The following is a 16,161-nucleotide window of genomic DNA, read 5'->3' on the forward strand; positions in this document are numbered from 1 at the left end:
GGCCCTTAAACACACGTCGTTCACACTCCTCTATTGTTTGAATGGCTTGCTGTCCTAGAGAGGGTCTGAGACTGAGCTGCTGTTTAACAGGCTGCTTAAGGAACTGATTCTTGAGATACGGAACAAAACATTGTTTAGAAGGTAGTTGTTATTATTTAATACATTACTTTTTTATTTGCTGTATACTGTTTTATTGACATTATACACTATATACTACAAAAAAATCTGTATATCTCTTATACACTACCGTTCAAAAGTTTGGGATCTGTAAGATTTTTAATGTTTTTAAAAAAAGTTTCATCTGCTCACCAAGGCTGGATTTATTTAATTAAAATTACAGCAAAAACATTAATATTGTGAAACAATTTGCAATTTAAAAGAACTGTTTTCTATTTGAAAATATTTTAAAATGTAATTTATTCTTGTGTTGGCAAAGCTGAATTTTCAGCATCATTACTCCAGTCTTCAGTGTCACATGATCCTTCAGAAATCATTCTAATATGATGATTTGGTGCTCAAGAAACATTTATTGTGTAAAATTGTACAAAATATTCGTGTACAATATTTTTTTTTCAGAAAGTTCAAAAGAACAGAGTTTATTTGAAATATAATCTTTTGTAACATTATAAATGACTTTACTGTCACTTTTGATCAATTTAATGCATTCTTGCTGAATAGAAGCATTAATTTCTTTAATTTCTTTTCAAAAAAATTTAAATAAAAATTCTTACTGACCCCAAACTTTTGAACAGAAGTTTATAATGTTACAAAAGCTTAGTATTTCAGATAAATGCTGTTCTTTTGAACTTTGTAATTATCAAGGAAACCTGAAAACAAGCTGAAAAAAAAACAAAAAAACAACTGTTTTCAACATTGATAATAAGAAATGTTTATGAGCAGCAAATCAGCATATTAGAATGATTTCTGAAGGATCATGTGACACTGAAAACTGGAGTAATGATGCTGAAAATTCAGCTTTGCCATCACAGGAATTAATTACTTTGTAAAATATATTCAAATAGAAAACAGTTATTTTAAATTATAAATTGTTTCACAATATTACGGTTTTTACTGTATTTTTAATTAAATAAATGCAACCTTGGTGAGCAGATTAAACTTCTTTTAAAAACATTAAAAATCTTACCAATCCCAAAGTTTTGAATGGTAGTGTATATATATTGTATAACAAACTAAGTAGGCTTGCTGTCCTAGAAAAGGCTCTGAGACTGCGAGCTGCTGTTTAACAGGCTGCTTTCTTAAGGAACCTTTTATTTTATTTTTTATACTACTAGGCCAATTATAGAAATGTTTTGAATTATCTTAATTATTATTTCACTGTTATGCTAATACATTCAGAGACAATTACCATGTAAATTAACAAAATATTCAAATGTATTTTGTTTGTTTGTTTTTTAATATAGAAATCATTTACGCACCGTTCTACATCTGGATAATATTTGACCAATTTAGCCACTAACACATTTGCAAACTGGGACCTTGTAAAAGAAAAGGGGGAAAAAGCCTAAAACTTACTAGTTTCAAACTTTGCATTACATTAATATGAAATTTTATTTAAAATTGACATTTAAAACAGTATTTCAAAATATATACTCATCCAGTATAAAATTAAATACAACGGTCATCTACCAAAGTAAAAAAAACAAAACAAAGCAACTGAACAGGTGTCACACTGTATCAGGTGAAGATTCAAAATTTTATATCGACTTGCTGCATGGAAAATGTTCAGCTGATTTAATCAAATTATGCGAACTGAATGTCTTTTTTTTTTTACACAGGCACTTTAGTTGAACCAACTGAAAAATTTCAATAAAAGAGTCAACCTAAATTTTTTAACTTTGTCCTTGACATAGAAGTCTTTTAATTTTGTTTTAAGTGTCTGGGTTTGTAAGGATAGCATTATTATTATTATTATTATTATATTATATTTAGTCGTATGGGATACAACAGTAAACAGTAAGTATGAACAGTATGAAATATTGCTAATTGCACTTTACCATCTAACAGGGGACCAGTGTCCTTTTGTGTAGTGAAATCACTACTGCACATGCAAATGCTGCTGCTGCTTAACTTTAGCATGAACACTTTTTGCTTGTGTGGAATTGGGCATTGAATGATGAATAAAAATAACATCTAAATTAACATATTTTGTTCAAATCAAAAATATTATTTAACATCAATGAACCAAACCAAATACATCAGTTTATACCAACAAAAATAAGTTTTGTTTTAACACTCTGAGGTCTGAAAACGCGCCGGCACGTTTTGCAGGGTTTTTTTTTCACATTGCAGCAAAACAGACTTTAAAATACTCCGTCATTTTTTGTCATAGAGACATAAGTAATATATCAATTGAAACTATAGAATATATTCTTTTATTTGTATACACTCAGAGTAAAAACAAAATGTGCTTTTTGTAAAATAAAGAAAACATGATGCATGATTTCTCCTCTCCCTCTGAATGAAGTCCAATCTGATAGTTCTCAGAAAATTAACTGTAACTTAGTGAATACTAATCACAGAAAAATTACACTTATGTCTAAAAAAACGTTAAGATGTCAGGTTTTAAATCATGTAAGTCAAATCGAAAACAAACCTTCTGTGTTTATGTAATCTGTATGAAAAGAGAGCCATGTCAGAAGTCCGTGATTCAGCTCATTATCCGCTAATGCGGCCACGCCCACGGAGCCAGCGCTATTCAGACGCAAATTCAGAGGCAATACATGCATTCATCATCTCAATCGTGTATTTATTGTCTTGAACAGTGTTTATCTGGATGTAAAAAGCATGGTTAGCGAGCTCTAGAAGACATGCAGTTAGTTCCTGTTTTCTTTTCTTCTATAGATGAATTTTAGATGAGTTTTTGTTTCTTTAGTGCCCACCTGCTGTTGTATGAATTGGAAACTCCATTCATGGAATAGCCTCTTCTTCTTTTAGATGAATTTGTGGACTAAAAAAGCACAGAGCGCCCTCCGACTTCAAGGATGAATTGAAAACACCAGCGCTCATAGTAATGACAGTGAATATTAAATAAAAATAACTCCTCTGTATAGAAAATTGACAAACATATGAGAATCCAATATTTCTCCAAATGTGCATGCTTTTAAACTAAAAGCCTATATTCAGACTCTTTGCATCACAGAAATACATTATATTTTAAAGTATAATATAAAACCATTACTTTATATTGTAATAATATTTGTCTGTATGTTTCATATATCATGATGAGCTTGAGACATCACAGAAGGTTTTTTTCACAGCCTACCTGACTGAAATGCCTCATTAATATGCAAGTCATTTCAACTCATTACTATCCAATTCTTTTGTCTTCTCAGGTGAGAATGGCCCATTTTCAGTGGTGATTCACGCCTCCTCGCATACTGTGTTTCTTGGCAAAAAGTATCTTACAAAAACTAAATCAATATATTGTTTTATATGAAGGAATAGGCAGCATAATGTTTACATAATTTTGAAGCAAAAACTCTAGTCTACAACCTCCAATACCCAGAAGTCTTGTAAACACAGATTTACTATACTTTTTTTGGCCTTATTTCAGTGACTTAGGTTTTTTGTTTTTTTCAATAACCACACATAAATGTTATTCCTTCAAAAACACAAACATGTACATACATGTTCCTCACATATTATTGTAGCCTAGTTTGTGCTGAATACAGTGTAATGACACTTTTGTCATTAATATGTTTATGAACAACTGAAAAAAGCACAAATGTCAGGGCATGTCAAAACTTCTCCAAGCCCCAAATCAGCCTCAGACTCCAGAGGGTTAAGGTAACAGTTGCGGGTCATCACTTTATACAGTGAATATTGATTTGATTAAACAAAATGCCTTTAGTCTTGCAAGGCCAGACTGATATATATCTACAAGATATATCAGTCTGGTCAGTCTGCCCTTCGTCGCGATTCGAGTCAACTCCAAAACGTACCATGCAATCAGATTTGTTTATTTCAGCGACACAAACAGCGTCACTCTAGTGCGGTGAAAGTCCCTTCAATATCAACAAAGACTGCGCACGGGGAACTGAATTCAGTTTTAAATGACCAAAAACACATTAATTATTTACTTTTTGCTGTTGACTCTCTTGTCGCTTTGCTAACGTCATATCTGCCCTTCTCTGATTGGTTTACTCCGCTTCCTGTTTGCTCGGATTTGCTCCGCCCTAGAAATCGAATTGATTCAATGGCCGACCAGACTCATCCGCTGGTACAGTGGTGAGGTTTGATTTTCAAGGCGACCTTTAGTCCCCTGTTAGATGGTAAATTGCCAGATCTGTTTTGTTGTTTTGCCATTTCTTACCATCACAAACACACTGTAAAGATATTGGAGGTCAGATCTCAAAATCTTATGTTGACTTGCTGGTGTTTTAGTTTTATTATGAAGATTACTGTTACAAACAGAGCTAATCAGATTACAAAATATTGCTAAATGTAAGGGCAACCAAATAGGTGTCAAACATTACCATCTAACAGGGGACCAGTGTCCTTTTGTGTAATGATATCACTATAGCATGCACATGTTGCTGCTGCTTAACTTTACCATGTACACTTTAACTTGTGTGAAAACGGGCACAGAACTGTGCATAAAAAAATATGGTAGCCTGTTATTGTAACTGTTATGGTAACCTGTTATTGGCAAATTAACTAATTTTGTTAAGTCAGTTACTAAACTTGCTGAATCAACCTGAATACATTCATTTATAACAACAAAACCAAGTTTTATTGGTTAAATCAAGCAGAAATAGCTCTTTAAATGTAACAATTGCGAGTGACCACTTTATACAGTAAATATAGATATGATTAAACAAAATGCCTTTGGACCGCTGTTAGATTGTGCATTGCGACATCTGTTTCTGAACTCTTTTTTTTTTTTTTTTTTTTTTTTTTTTGAGGATCCAACTGAGGATTTTCAATGAAATCAACATAAAACTGAGTTTTGATCCAAAATAAGGGTAAGGATATAAAGGTTGTAAAGGCAACCAAACAGGGGTTGCATTTTACCATCTAACAGGGGACCAGTGTCCTTTTGTGTAGTAAAATCACTATAACATGCACATGCTGCTGCTTCTGAACTTCACCATGTACACTTTAACTTGTGTGGAATTGGGCATAGAATGATTAATAAAAAATTATAACCTAAAAAGGTAAACTAACTCATTTTTTTCACATCAAAATATTATTTAACATCAACAAACTAACCGTGGTCAATAAACCAATGAACACACATCAGTATATACCAACAAATCAATGTTTTAGGGGTTAAATCAAGCAGTAGCAGCACTTTAAGGTAACAATGGCAGGTCATCACTTTATATAATGAACAGTCATTATGTTAAACAAATTGACTCTGTTAGAGTCCCCTGTTAGATGGTAAAGTGCGATGGTTGCTTTGTCATTTCTTGCCATCACAAACACACTGTAAAGATTTTGGAGGTCAGATTGAATTTCCCCTTTGGGGATTAATAAAGTAAATCAATCAAGTAAATCAATCAATCAAGATCTCCAAATTTTATATTGACTTCAGCATTGCTGCATAATTGTCAGTTGGGTCAATTAACTTTTAGTTTCAGATCAACTTTAAAATTTAATTTCATTTGAGCCAACTGTTTAAGACTTAGATGCAATAATCAACATAAAACTTAGAATTTTGATTTTTAAACAGAAGGCTTTCTGTATTGTCTGGTTTTATGACAACTAGATAAACTAAATATCAGATTATCACTGAGGACATGAGTACATTATCACTGATGTTCAGCAACATCTAATTGTTTTGATAGTATTTTGATAGATCATTTTTTAGATTCTGAAAATATATTTCAGTATGATAATACTAAAGAAATATATCAAACTGATGTCTTATTTAATGTAATATTATGTTTGGGTTTGAATTTAAGTTGAACAGTTTTGAAAAAAAGCATGTACACATAGACAAGGCCTAATATTAATTCTTGTCCAACCGCCAAATGTGAGTAAAAATTGGTGTTGGCGAGCGTATAAAACGGTGTCACACGCCAGTTGGCTGGTAGCATTTTTATGAATTCTAACAAAGCATGAACGTGAACAAACATAAACAACGATTGGGAGATTTGATGGGTCAGCGCTGCATCATCAAGAGAGTTTAAGCCTTGACCATTTAAATCTTCAAGTGCAAGAAGGCACAAAAGGGAGCTCATTTTGTGTGCTGTGAGAAAAGTTTTGTGTGCGCAAACAAGCACATACCAAAAAATCAGTATCTCTTGACAGCCCACAAATATTTAACTGAGCTGTCTTGCATGACATTTTGCTCTTAAGTGGACAGATTAATACAAAATATGTCAAAAAATAGTGAGTATCCCAGTAAACATAGTTGGTTAGGTCTTAATATACAGTATCAGTATCTTAGATCCATGCATTGTCTGTGTTTTTAATGTTAATCAAACAACAAAGGCAAAAGAAAATTATCCCTCACTTCTGTTGACTGGATAACTTTTGTAACTAATAAAGATGTTTAATTTACAGTGAAGGCTATGCAGTGTTATATTACATTTCCTTACTTTATTTAATTCCTGTATCTGAAAACTACTGTTAGACCTACCTGAAAAACCTGAAAAGGACGGTTCATTTTATTTGTATCATTTGGATAATAATTGTATTACTGACTGTTTACTTGTCTTTAATAATGTTTATATCAATTAGGCTTGTGGTTTTAGACGTGGTCTTGAAATTGACATAGAGAATTTTAAATCTTCACTGGTATCTAAAATGTTGGTGTCATTACTGCTTGTTTTGGCAAAAACAATTTCATGGCCAGAAAAAAACATTTATGGCTAGAAAAAGTTAAGTCACTGTCTATACACAAAGGGAAACCTAGGAGGAACAATTTTACTGTAACATGTAAAAAATTGCAGTGAATTCTGAACAGCAGAAAATAGCAAACAAATATTGTATAATGCCTGTCGATAGTGTTTTATGAGTGACAGTGTGTTTGTTGGGTGAAACTTTTGCTAGTGTTCTTGAAAAATTACTTGATTTGAGAAATTATGTGTTTTGGTAGTTTTAGCGCATTCTGAATATGAAATTAATCGCTGTGAAGCTAAAAAGTTGGTTTGGTGTACTGGGTGAATTCAAATTCTGTAGTGTTACAGTGCTGCATAAATGGCAGCAAGGTTTCTTTATGAAATAGCAGACATGATAGCATAGATAATTTTTGAAAAAGCTCCAAATCAACTTAACCCTCATGTGGTGTTCGGGTCAATTTTGACCGGAGAAGATTTTCTTTTTCCCGAAAATACTAGTTAATGTTATCGCTTTGGACTGAAACTTAGTGACTTTGTTCCCAAAGGGTATAACTAAATCTCAATATTTTTTTGGACATTTTCTTACTTTTTTGTGGGGGTTTTGTTACCTTGTTACACTCGTGGTGTTCCCGGTCAAAAATGACCGGCCCATAAAAAAAAAAGCTTATAAATCACTCATTATACCATATTTTCACCCAATCTTGGATTCAATCTTTTTGTCAACTTGTTCTCTTTCAATTAGGACTGGTTTTATATTTCTGTTTGCATCTGATTAATCATGGGCCTCATTTATCTGAGAGTAGGCATCTCATTTTTTGAGTAAAAAACAAATAATTTGTGGGTAAATTTGGAAATATTAAAAAAATATATGAAAAAAATGGCTACTGTTGATCACACTAGTCTACTCTAATGTTTCACCAGGAATTTTGTTTTGAAACTTTTGTTTTGTAAATAATATGGCACATAGTCACACTTGTGGTGTTCCCGGTCAAAAATGACCGGCCTATAAATATCTGAGAGTAGGCATGGTCAAAAATGGTCACAATGGCCGACCATTGAAAGTGAATGGGAGAGACTGAAAATAACAGAACAATTTAGTTTTCAGGAGCATGTTCATTATTTTCATGTACACATATGAGCATATGTGCTTGCAAACATCGAGCCCTTGGATCTGTGCATGTATCGATACATTTATACACACGCTACCCAGACACACACTGTCACGGTTGTAGATCCGCTGTCTCACTCTGTTGTCTGTGTTTACGTTGTGCTGTCACGTTAATTGTTTCATGTGGGCGTCGCCGCTGATTGTTTGATCAGCGGCAGCTGTTTCTAATCTCTGCCAGCCTATTTAATGCCTTGTCTTTCGTTTCATGTTTGTCAGATCGTTTGTTGGAGTTCCCTGTTTTGTTCCTCGTTCCTCGTGTGTGCATTCGTTGGAGTTCTTCGTATCAGTGTTCCCGGTCTTGTGTTCCTCGTTGGATGTTCATGACTACAGATCACCTGGACTCCTACACGATCACCTCTCACCCGGACTACAGCTCGATTTTCATCATCTCCACGTCACGGCTCATCAAAGTCCCTGTGTCACCGCTCTCCTGCTTGTGTTACATGTTTCTCTGACTTTCTGGAGTGAAGCTCAATAAATGAGATATTACCACTTGCTATTGCATCTATCCTTATTTCCCGTGACAGAACGATCTGACCCACATTATGGATGCAGCAAGTTCCGCAGCATTAACGGAGTTCATCAACCACAGCATTGCGCGGATGGATCAACAGCAGGAGAGCATTTCATCTACCGGTCGCGCCGTACAGGCGTTGGTGACACAGGTGTCCGAGCTCTCCCAACAGCTACAAGAACTGCGTAGTCCCGCTGTGCCCCCCACGCCGCCCGTTCCTCCCCCACTACCATCGCTGACGGATCAGCCTGAACCACGTCTACCTACACCACAGACTTATGCCGGTGAGCCAAGTTTCTGTCGAGCTTTTCTGAACAAGTGCTCATTATACTTTTCTCTCCAGCCACGCACCTTTGAAGCAGAGGAGGCCAAGGTGGCGTTTGTGCTGACTCTGCTCACCGGACAGGCGGCATTGTGGGGAACGGCGGTGTGGGAGGGTCGCGATCCATGCTGCTCCTCGTTCCTGGCACTCGCCGCCGAGATGAGAAGAGTATTTGACCGTGCGGTCTCTGGAAGAGATGCAGCCCGCAGATTGACGGCGTTGAAGCAAGGAGATCGCACGGTGGCGGATTATTCAATTGAGTTCCGGACTCTGGCGGCGGAGTGCAAGTGGAACGAGGAGGCGCAGTGGGACGTCTTCCTGCATGGGTTGGCCGACCGTGTCCAAAGAGAAATCTACGTTTTGGATTTACCACAGAGTCTTAATGGACTTATTGACCTGGCCCTGCGGGTGGATACCCGTATTAATCAGCTGGAGAATCTCCCTCGTCCTGGCCTGGGATTTCGGGGCGCAGAGGCTCGAGGGGTCAACGCAAGGGACACGGTCGGTCCCTCTTCCGATCCTGAACCCATGCAGGTGGGGAGAGCTCGGCTTTCCCGGGAGGAGAGAGAACGGCGGAGATCCCAAGGACTATGCATTTACTGCGGAGGGGCGGGCCATTTCCTTAATGCCTGTCCAGTAAAAGATCGAGCCCGGTAGTACGTTTGAGGCTACTATCGGGTGGGATCTCCGCTGAGAAGTCCTCAACATCCACTCTCCTTCCGGTAAGACTGAGATGGGCCAATCACACACTCACCTGTCAAGCCTTACTGGACTCAGGAGCTGAGGGTAACTTCATTGACACTCATTTTGCACAGAAGTTTCTATTACCCATCATTCCCCTCAACAGACAGATCTCCGTCAACGCTCTCAATGGCCAGAATCTACCGAACATCACTCTCACCACCAACTTTGTCACTCTCGTCACTTCTGGCAATCACTCTGAATCTATTCAGTTCCTTCTCATGGACTCACCTCTGGCTCCCATCGTACTCGGGCACCCCTGGCTCACACAGCACAACCCCAGGGTGGACTGGCGACTTCACACCGTCCTGGAATGGAGCACTCAGTGTCATGAGTCTTGTCTTGTGTCTGCTTGTTCTTCTGTGTCTGTTTCTGTGTTACAGGAGAAGGCAGCGGATCTGTCAAACGTGCCCGCGGAGTATCTAGACCTGAAGGAAGTGTTCAGTAAGTCCCGGGCTGCTTCTCTTCCTCCGCACCGTCCCTATGACTGTGCTATAGATTTAGTTCCCGGTAAGTCTCCGCCTAAAGGCAAGTTGTACTCTTTGTCCGTTCCCGAGAGGGAGGCCATGGAGAAATATATTTCTGATTCTCTAGCAGCTAAGTTCATTCGCCCTTCCTCTTCTCCAGCGGGGGCGGGGTTCTTTTTTGTTGGAAAGAAGGATGGCTCCTTGCGACCTTGCATTGATTACCGAGGGTTGAATAACATCACGGTAAAGAATACCTATCCTTTGCCGTTGATGTCTTCAGCTTTCGAGAGGTTGCAGGGAGCATCCATTTTCACTAAATTGGATTTGAGGAACGCTTATCATTTGGTCCGCATTAGGAAGGGGGATGAGTGGAAGACTGCCTTTAACACCCCTAGGGGGCACTTTGAATACTTGGTCATGCCCTTCGGGCTGTCCAACTCCCCGGCGGTCTTCCAGGCACTCGTCAATGACGTGTTGAGAGATATGGTTGACCAGTTCATATATGTCTACCTGGACGACATATTGATTTTCTCCTCATCTCTCCAGGAACATGTTCAACACGTCAGACGAGTGCTTCAGCGTCTGCTAGAGAATGGGCTTTTTGTCAAGGCAGAGAAATGCGATTTTCATGCACAGTCTGTTTCTTTCCTAGGGTACATCGTCTCGTCTGAGGGAGTTTGCATGGATCCTGACAAGGTTAAGGCTGTGGTGGATTGGCCAAGTCCAGATTCCCGTAAGGCCCTACAGAGGTTTCTGGGATTCGCCAATTTTTACCGGCGGTTTATTCGCAATTTCAGCCAACTAGCCTCGCCTCTGACCGCCTTGACCTCCCCCAGAACGACGTTCAGGTGGTCCGATGCAGCTGAGGCTGCATTCACCAAACTTAAAAGCCGCTTTGTTTCGGCTCCCATCCTCATAGCCCCTGATCCTTCACGTCAGTTCGTGGTGGAGGTCGATGCGTCAGAGGTGGGGGTAGGTGCAGTTCTATCCCAGCGTTCTCCCGCAGACGATAAGGTTCACCCCTGCGCGTTTTTTTCTCATCGTTTATCCCCAGCCGAACGCAATTATGACATTGGTAACAGAGAGTTGCTGGCAGTCAAGTTAGCGTTGGAGGAGTGGCGTCATTGGTTGGAAGGGTCGGGGGTACCTTTCATCGTTTGGACTGATCACAAGAATCTAGAATATATCAGAACGGCTAAAAGACTTAACTCCAGGCAGGCTCGGTGGGCACTTGTTTTCGGACGATGTGATTTTTCTCTTTCGTACCGCCCGGGTTCTAAGAACATCAAACCCGATTCCCTTTCTCGTATTTTTGATCCTTCCGAACGCCCGGTTACTCCCGAGTGTATTCTTCCCGAGACATTAGTGGTCTCCACTCTGACATGGGAGGTCGAATCGAAGGTCAAGTCGGCCTTAGAAGGGGTAACGCCTCCGCCCGGGTGCCCACCGAATCGATTGTTTGTGCCGGAGAGGTTAAGGTCCAATGTCATCAAGTGGGGTCATTGTTCCAACGTGGCCTGTCATCCAGGGGTTAATCGCACCAGTTTTTTGGTCAAACAACGATTCTGGTGGCCTGCCATGGCTCGTGACATTCGCAGTTTTGTTTTGGCTTGCTCGGTTTGTGCCACTGGTAAGACTTCCAATCGACCCCCAGATGGGTTACTCCAACCGCTGTCTGTCCCTTCGAGACCCTGGTCCCACATCGCGCTAGATTTCGTCACCGCCCTCCCACCCTCCCAGGGAAACACGGTTGTTTTGACCGTAGTGGACCGGTTCTCGAAGGCGGCTCATTTTATTCCTTTGCCTAAATTACCCTCTGCTAAGGAGACAGCGGTAACTGTCGTGGACCACGTCTTTCAGTTACATGGCCTCCCGGTGGACGTGGTTTCCGACAGGGGGCCCCAATTTGTGTCCAAATTTTGGCGAGAGTTTTGTAAGTTGCTGGGGGCGACCGTTAGTCTTTCGTCTGGGTTCCATCCCCAGAGCAATGGTCAAACCGAGAGAGCCAACCAGGATTTGGAAAGAATGTTGCGATGTGTGGTTTCCAAGAATCCTTGCTCCTGGAGCCAGCAACTCTCATAATTCGTTACCAGTGTCTTCCACGGGCCTCTCACCGTTCGAATGTAGTTTAGGGTACCAGCCACCTATCTTTCCCAGTCTGGAATCCGAAGTTGCGGTCCCCTCCGCTCACGCCTTCATCCAGAGGTGTCACCGCACTTGGACTAGAGCCCGCGAGACTCTTCTCCAAGTGGGGGCGCGCACCAAGGCTAAGACTGATCGCCACCGGTCGAAGCCTCCCGTATACGTCGTAGGTCAAAGAGTGTGGCTTTCTACTAAGAACATTCCTCTCCGTTCCGTTTCCAATAAGCTTGCTCCTAAATTCATAGGCCCGTTCCCTGTCACCAAGATCATTAGTCCGGTGGCAGTCCGACTCAAACTTCCTCCAGCGTACAGGAGAATTCATCCCGCCTTCCATGTGTCTAAAATCAAGCCTGTGTTTCATTCACACATTAATCCGCCTACCCCGGTTCCTCCACCGCCGCGTCTCGTAGACGGGGAACCCACTTATTCGGTTAACCGCATTCTGGACTCGAGAAGGAGGGGACGCGGATTTCAGTACTTGGTGGACTGGGAAGGTTACGGTCCAGAGGAGAGAAGTTGGGTTCCTGCCAGGGACATCCTGGATCACTCCCTTATCGATGATTACAATCGACAGGTAGGTGCTCCTGGGAACGCCGAGAGGCGTTCCTAGGAGGGGGGGTACTGTCACGGTTGTGGATCCGCTGTCTCACTCTGTTGTCTGTGTTTACGTTGTGCTGTCACATTAATTGTTTCATGTGGGCGTCGCCGCTGATTGTTTGATCAGCGGCAGCTGTTTCTAATCTCTGCCAGCCTATTTAATGCCTTGTCTTTCGTTTCATGTTTGTCAGATCGTTTGTTGGAGTTCCCTGTTTTGTTCCTCGTTCCTCGTGTGTGCATTCGTTGGAGTTCTTCGTATCAGTGTTCCCGGTCTTGTGTTCCTCGTTGGATGTTCATGACTACAGATCACCTGGACTCCTACACGATCACCTCTCACCCGGACTACAGCTCGATTTTCATCATCTCCACGTCACGGCTCATCAAAGTCCCTGTGTCACCGCTCTCCTGCTTGTGTTACATGTTTCTCTGACTTTCTGGAGTGAAGCTCAATAAATGAGATATTACCACTTGCTATTGCATCTATCCTTATTTCCCGTGACACACACACGTTAAAACATACAAACTTTTTTGAGTATTACACACATTCTTTTCCACAGAGAGAAATTTGATCCTACCCTAACCTGCATCTAATATACATTTATCCATCTGACATTACCACACACACACACACACAAACACAAACTGGCCGTGACTGCAGTGACCCGGCTTCAAAAGAAGAAGGATTTGCTTTATAATTAAAATTTCCTGATAATTCACTCACCCCATGTCTTTCTTTCTTTCTTCAGTTGAAAGGAAAATAAGGTTGAGGAAAACTTTGCAGGATTTTTCTCCATATTGTGGACTTCACTGGAGTACAATGGGTAACATCTTCATGAGTTTGACAACACATGTGCTGCAAAAGTTCACAACGCAACCAAATACAAAAACATGCTGCAAAAGTTCACAACACAACCAAACACAGAAACGCGCTGCAAAAGTTCACAACGCAACCAAATACAAAAACGCGCTGCAAAAGTTCACAACGCAACCAAACACAGAAACGCGCTGCAAAAGTTCACAACGCAACCAAACACAGAAACGCGCTGCAAAAGTTCACAACGCAACCAAATACAAAAACGCGCTGCAAACATTCACAACGCAACCAAATACAAAAACATGCTGCAAAAGTTCACAACGCAACCAAACACAGAAACGCGCTGCAAAAGTTCACAACGCAACCAAATACAAAAACGCGCTGCAAAAGTTCACAACGCAACCAAATACAGAAACGCGCTGCAAAAGTTCACAACGCAACCAAACACAGAAACGCGCTGCAAAAGTTCACAACGCAACCAAATACAAAAACGCGCTGCAAAAATTCACAACGCAACCAAATACAAAAACATGCTGCAAAAGTTCACAACGCAACCAAATACAAAAACGAGCTGCAAAAGTTCACAACGCAACCAAACACAGAAACGCGCTGCAAAAGTTTACATGCACAGGTCCAAGGGCTCGATGTTTGCAAGCACATATGCTCATATGTGTACATGAAAATAATGAACATGCTCCTGAAAACTAAATTGTTCTGTTATTTTCAATCTCTCCCATTCACTTTCAATGGTCGGCCATTGTGACCATTTTTGACCATGCCTACTCTCAGATAAATGAGGCCCACGATTAATCAGATGCAAACAGAAATATAAAACCAGTCCTAATTGAAAGAGAACAAGTTGACAAAAAGATTGAATCCAAAATTGGGTGAAAATATGGTATAATGAGTGATTTATAAGCTATTTTTTATAGGCCGGTCATTTTTGACCGGGAACACCACAAGTGTGACTATGTGCCATATTTTTTACAAAACAAAAGTTTCAAAACAAAATTCCTGGTGAAACATTAGAGTAGACTAGTGTGATCAACAATACCAATTTTCTTCAGATTTTATTTAATATTTCCAAAATTATTCAAAAATTAAAAAAAAAAATTACTCAAAAAATGAGATGCCTACTCTCAGATAAATGAGGCCCATGATTAATCAGATGCAAATAGAAATATAAAACCAGTCCTAATTGAAAGAGAACATGTTGACAAAAAGATTGAATCCAAGATTGGGTGAAAATATGGTATAATGAGTGATTTATAAGCTTTTTTTTATGGGCCGGTCATTTTTGACCGGGAACACCACAAGTGTGACAATGTACCATTTTATACAAAATAAAAGTTTTTAAAAACAAAATTCCTGGTGAAAATTTTAAGTTGACTAGTGTGATCAACAATACCAATTTTCTTCAGATTTTATTTAATATTTCCAAAATTATTCAAAAATTAAAAAAAATTACTAAAAAAATGAGATGCCTACTCTCAAATAAATGAGGCCTATGATTATTCAGATCCAAATCAAAATATAAAACCAGTCCTAATTGAAAGAGAACATGTTGACAAAAAGATTGAATCCAAGATTGGGTGAAAATATGGTATAATGAGTGATTTATAAGCTTTTTTTTATGGGCCGGTCATTTTTGACCGGGAACACCACATGAGGGTTAAAGGTTTGGATGCAGTGAGAAATTCACACAGACAAAACTAAAAAAATAATGAGTCAAACAAACTCTCTTTGTTTAAAAGACCATTTAAAACTGTAGTCAAAAAATTGAATGATTTGGCTATAACTCATCCTTGATATTTTAACATAGGTCATTTCATGTGTATTCAGGATTGGGTTTGGATTGTGTTGAGTGCACTACCCCCGCTTTACATTTCAATACACTAGGTTTCAAAAAGGCCAGTTTATCATTGGTGAGGTACAGACAAACAAGCTCACTAACTACCAATACTGTTACCAATGTCAAAGAACCTGTGGAACTTCTCAAATAAACAAGAGAAGGTGCTGGGATTTACCCAAATTAAAAAAAAAAAAAATGTTTACCACCGCTAAGACACATTTCTTTCAGCTTCACAACAGTTAATCTCAAATTCAAAATGCACTAAAACTACTAAAATACTTAATTTATGTGTCAAATCATATCACTCTTCACAAGACTAGAAAAGGTTTCCCCCAACAAACACACTTTGTAACTTTGTCAAAAAACAGGAGCATTACACAATGTTTTCTTTTGTAAAATTTCTTTACAAAACAGGATTGACACTTTTTACTGTTTATAATTCACTGCAGTTTATTACAAGACAAATAACTTTTTGTCATGTAACATAAAATTAATTTCTCACTTAGACACAAACATCACCAAAGCTTTATGTTCTATACAGGCCAATTTACACATGCTTACATACTCTTTACAAAACTGTTTAACATAAATTCAAGACCTAACACAATAAAAAAAAAAAAAAAAAAAAAAAAAGAGTAAGACTGAAATTTGCTACATTTCTACAGTAACACCATATTGATATATATTCTGAATCTAAAAAACAGCAGATACAATCAAAATAATTATATGTAAGCT

The 16,161-nt window shown here is 39.1% G+C and overlaps 1 protein-coding gene across 14 annotated transcripts in view; it reads right to left on the minus strand.

Annotated features, from left to right (window-relative positions):
• The window catches only part of pum2 (pumilio RNA-binding family member 2), a 351,446-nt gene that overhangs the window by 180,280 nt on the left and 155,005 nt on the right, over positions 1-16,161 (minus strand). The gene's annotated exons all lie outside the window — the stretch shown is intronic.

This window comes from Chanodichthys erythropterus, chromosome 4 (genome assembly GCF_024489055.1).
Source record: "Chanodichthys erythropterus isolate Z2021 chromosome 4, ASM2448905v1, whole genome shotgun sequence".
In the NCBI taxonomy this organism is placed as follows: Eukaryota; Metazoa; Chordata; class Actinopteri; order Cypriniformes; family Xenocyprididae; genus Chanodichthys; species Chanodichthys erythropterus.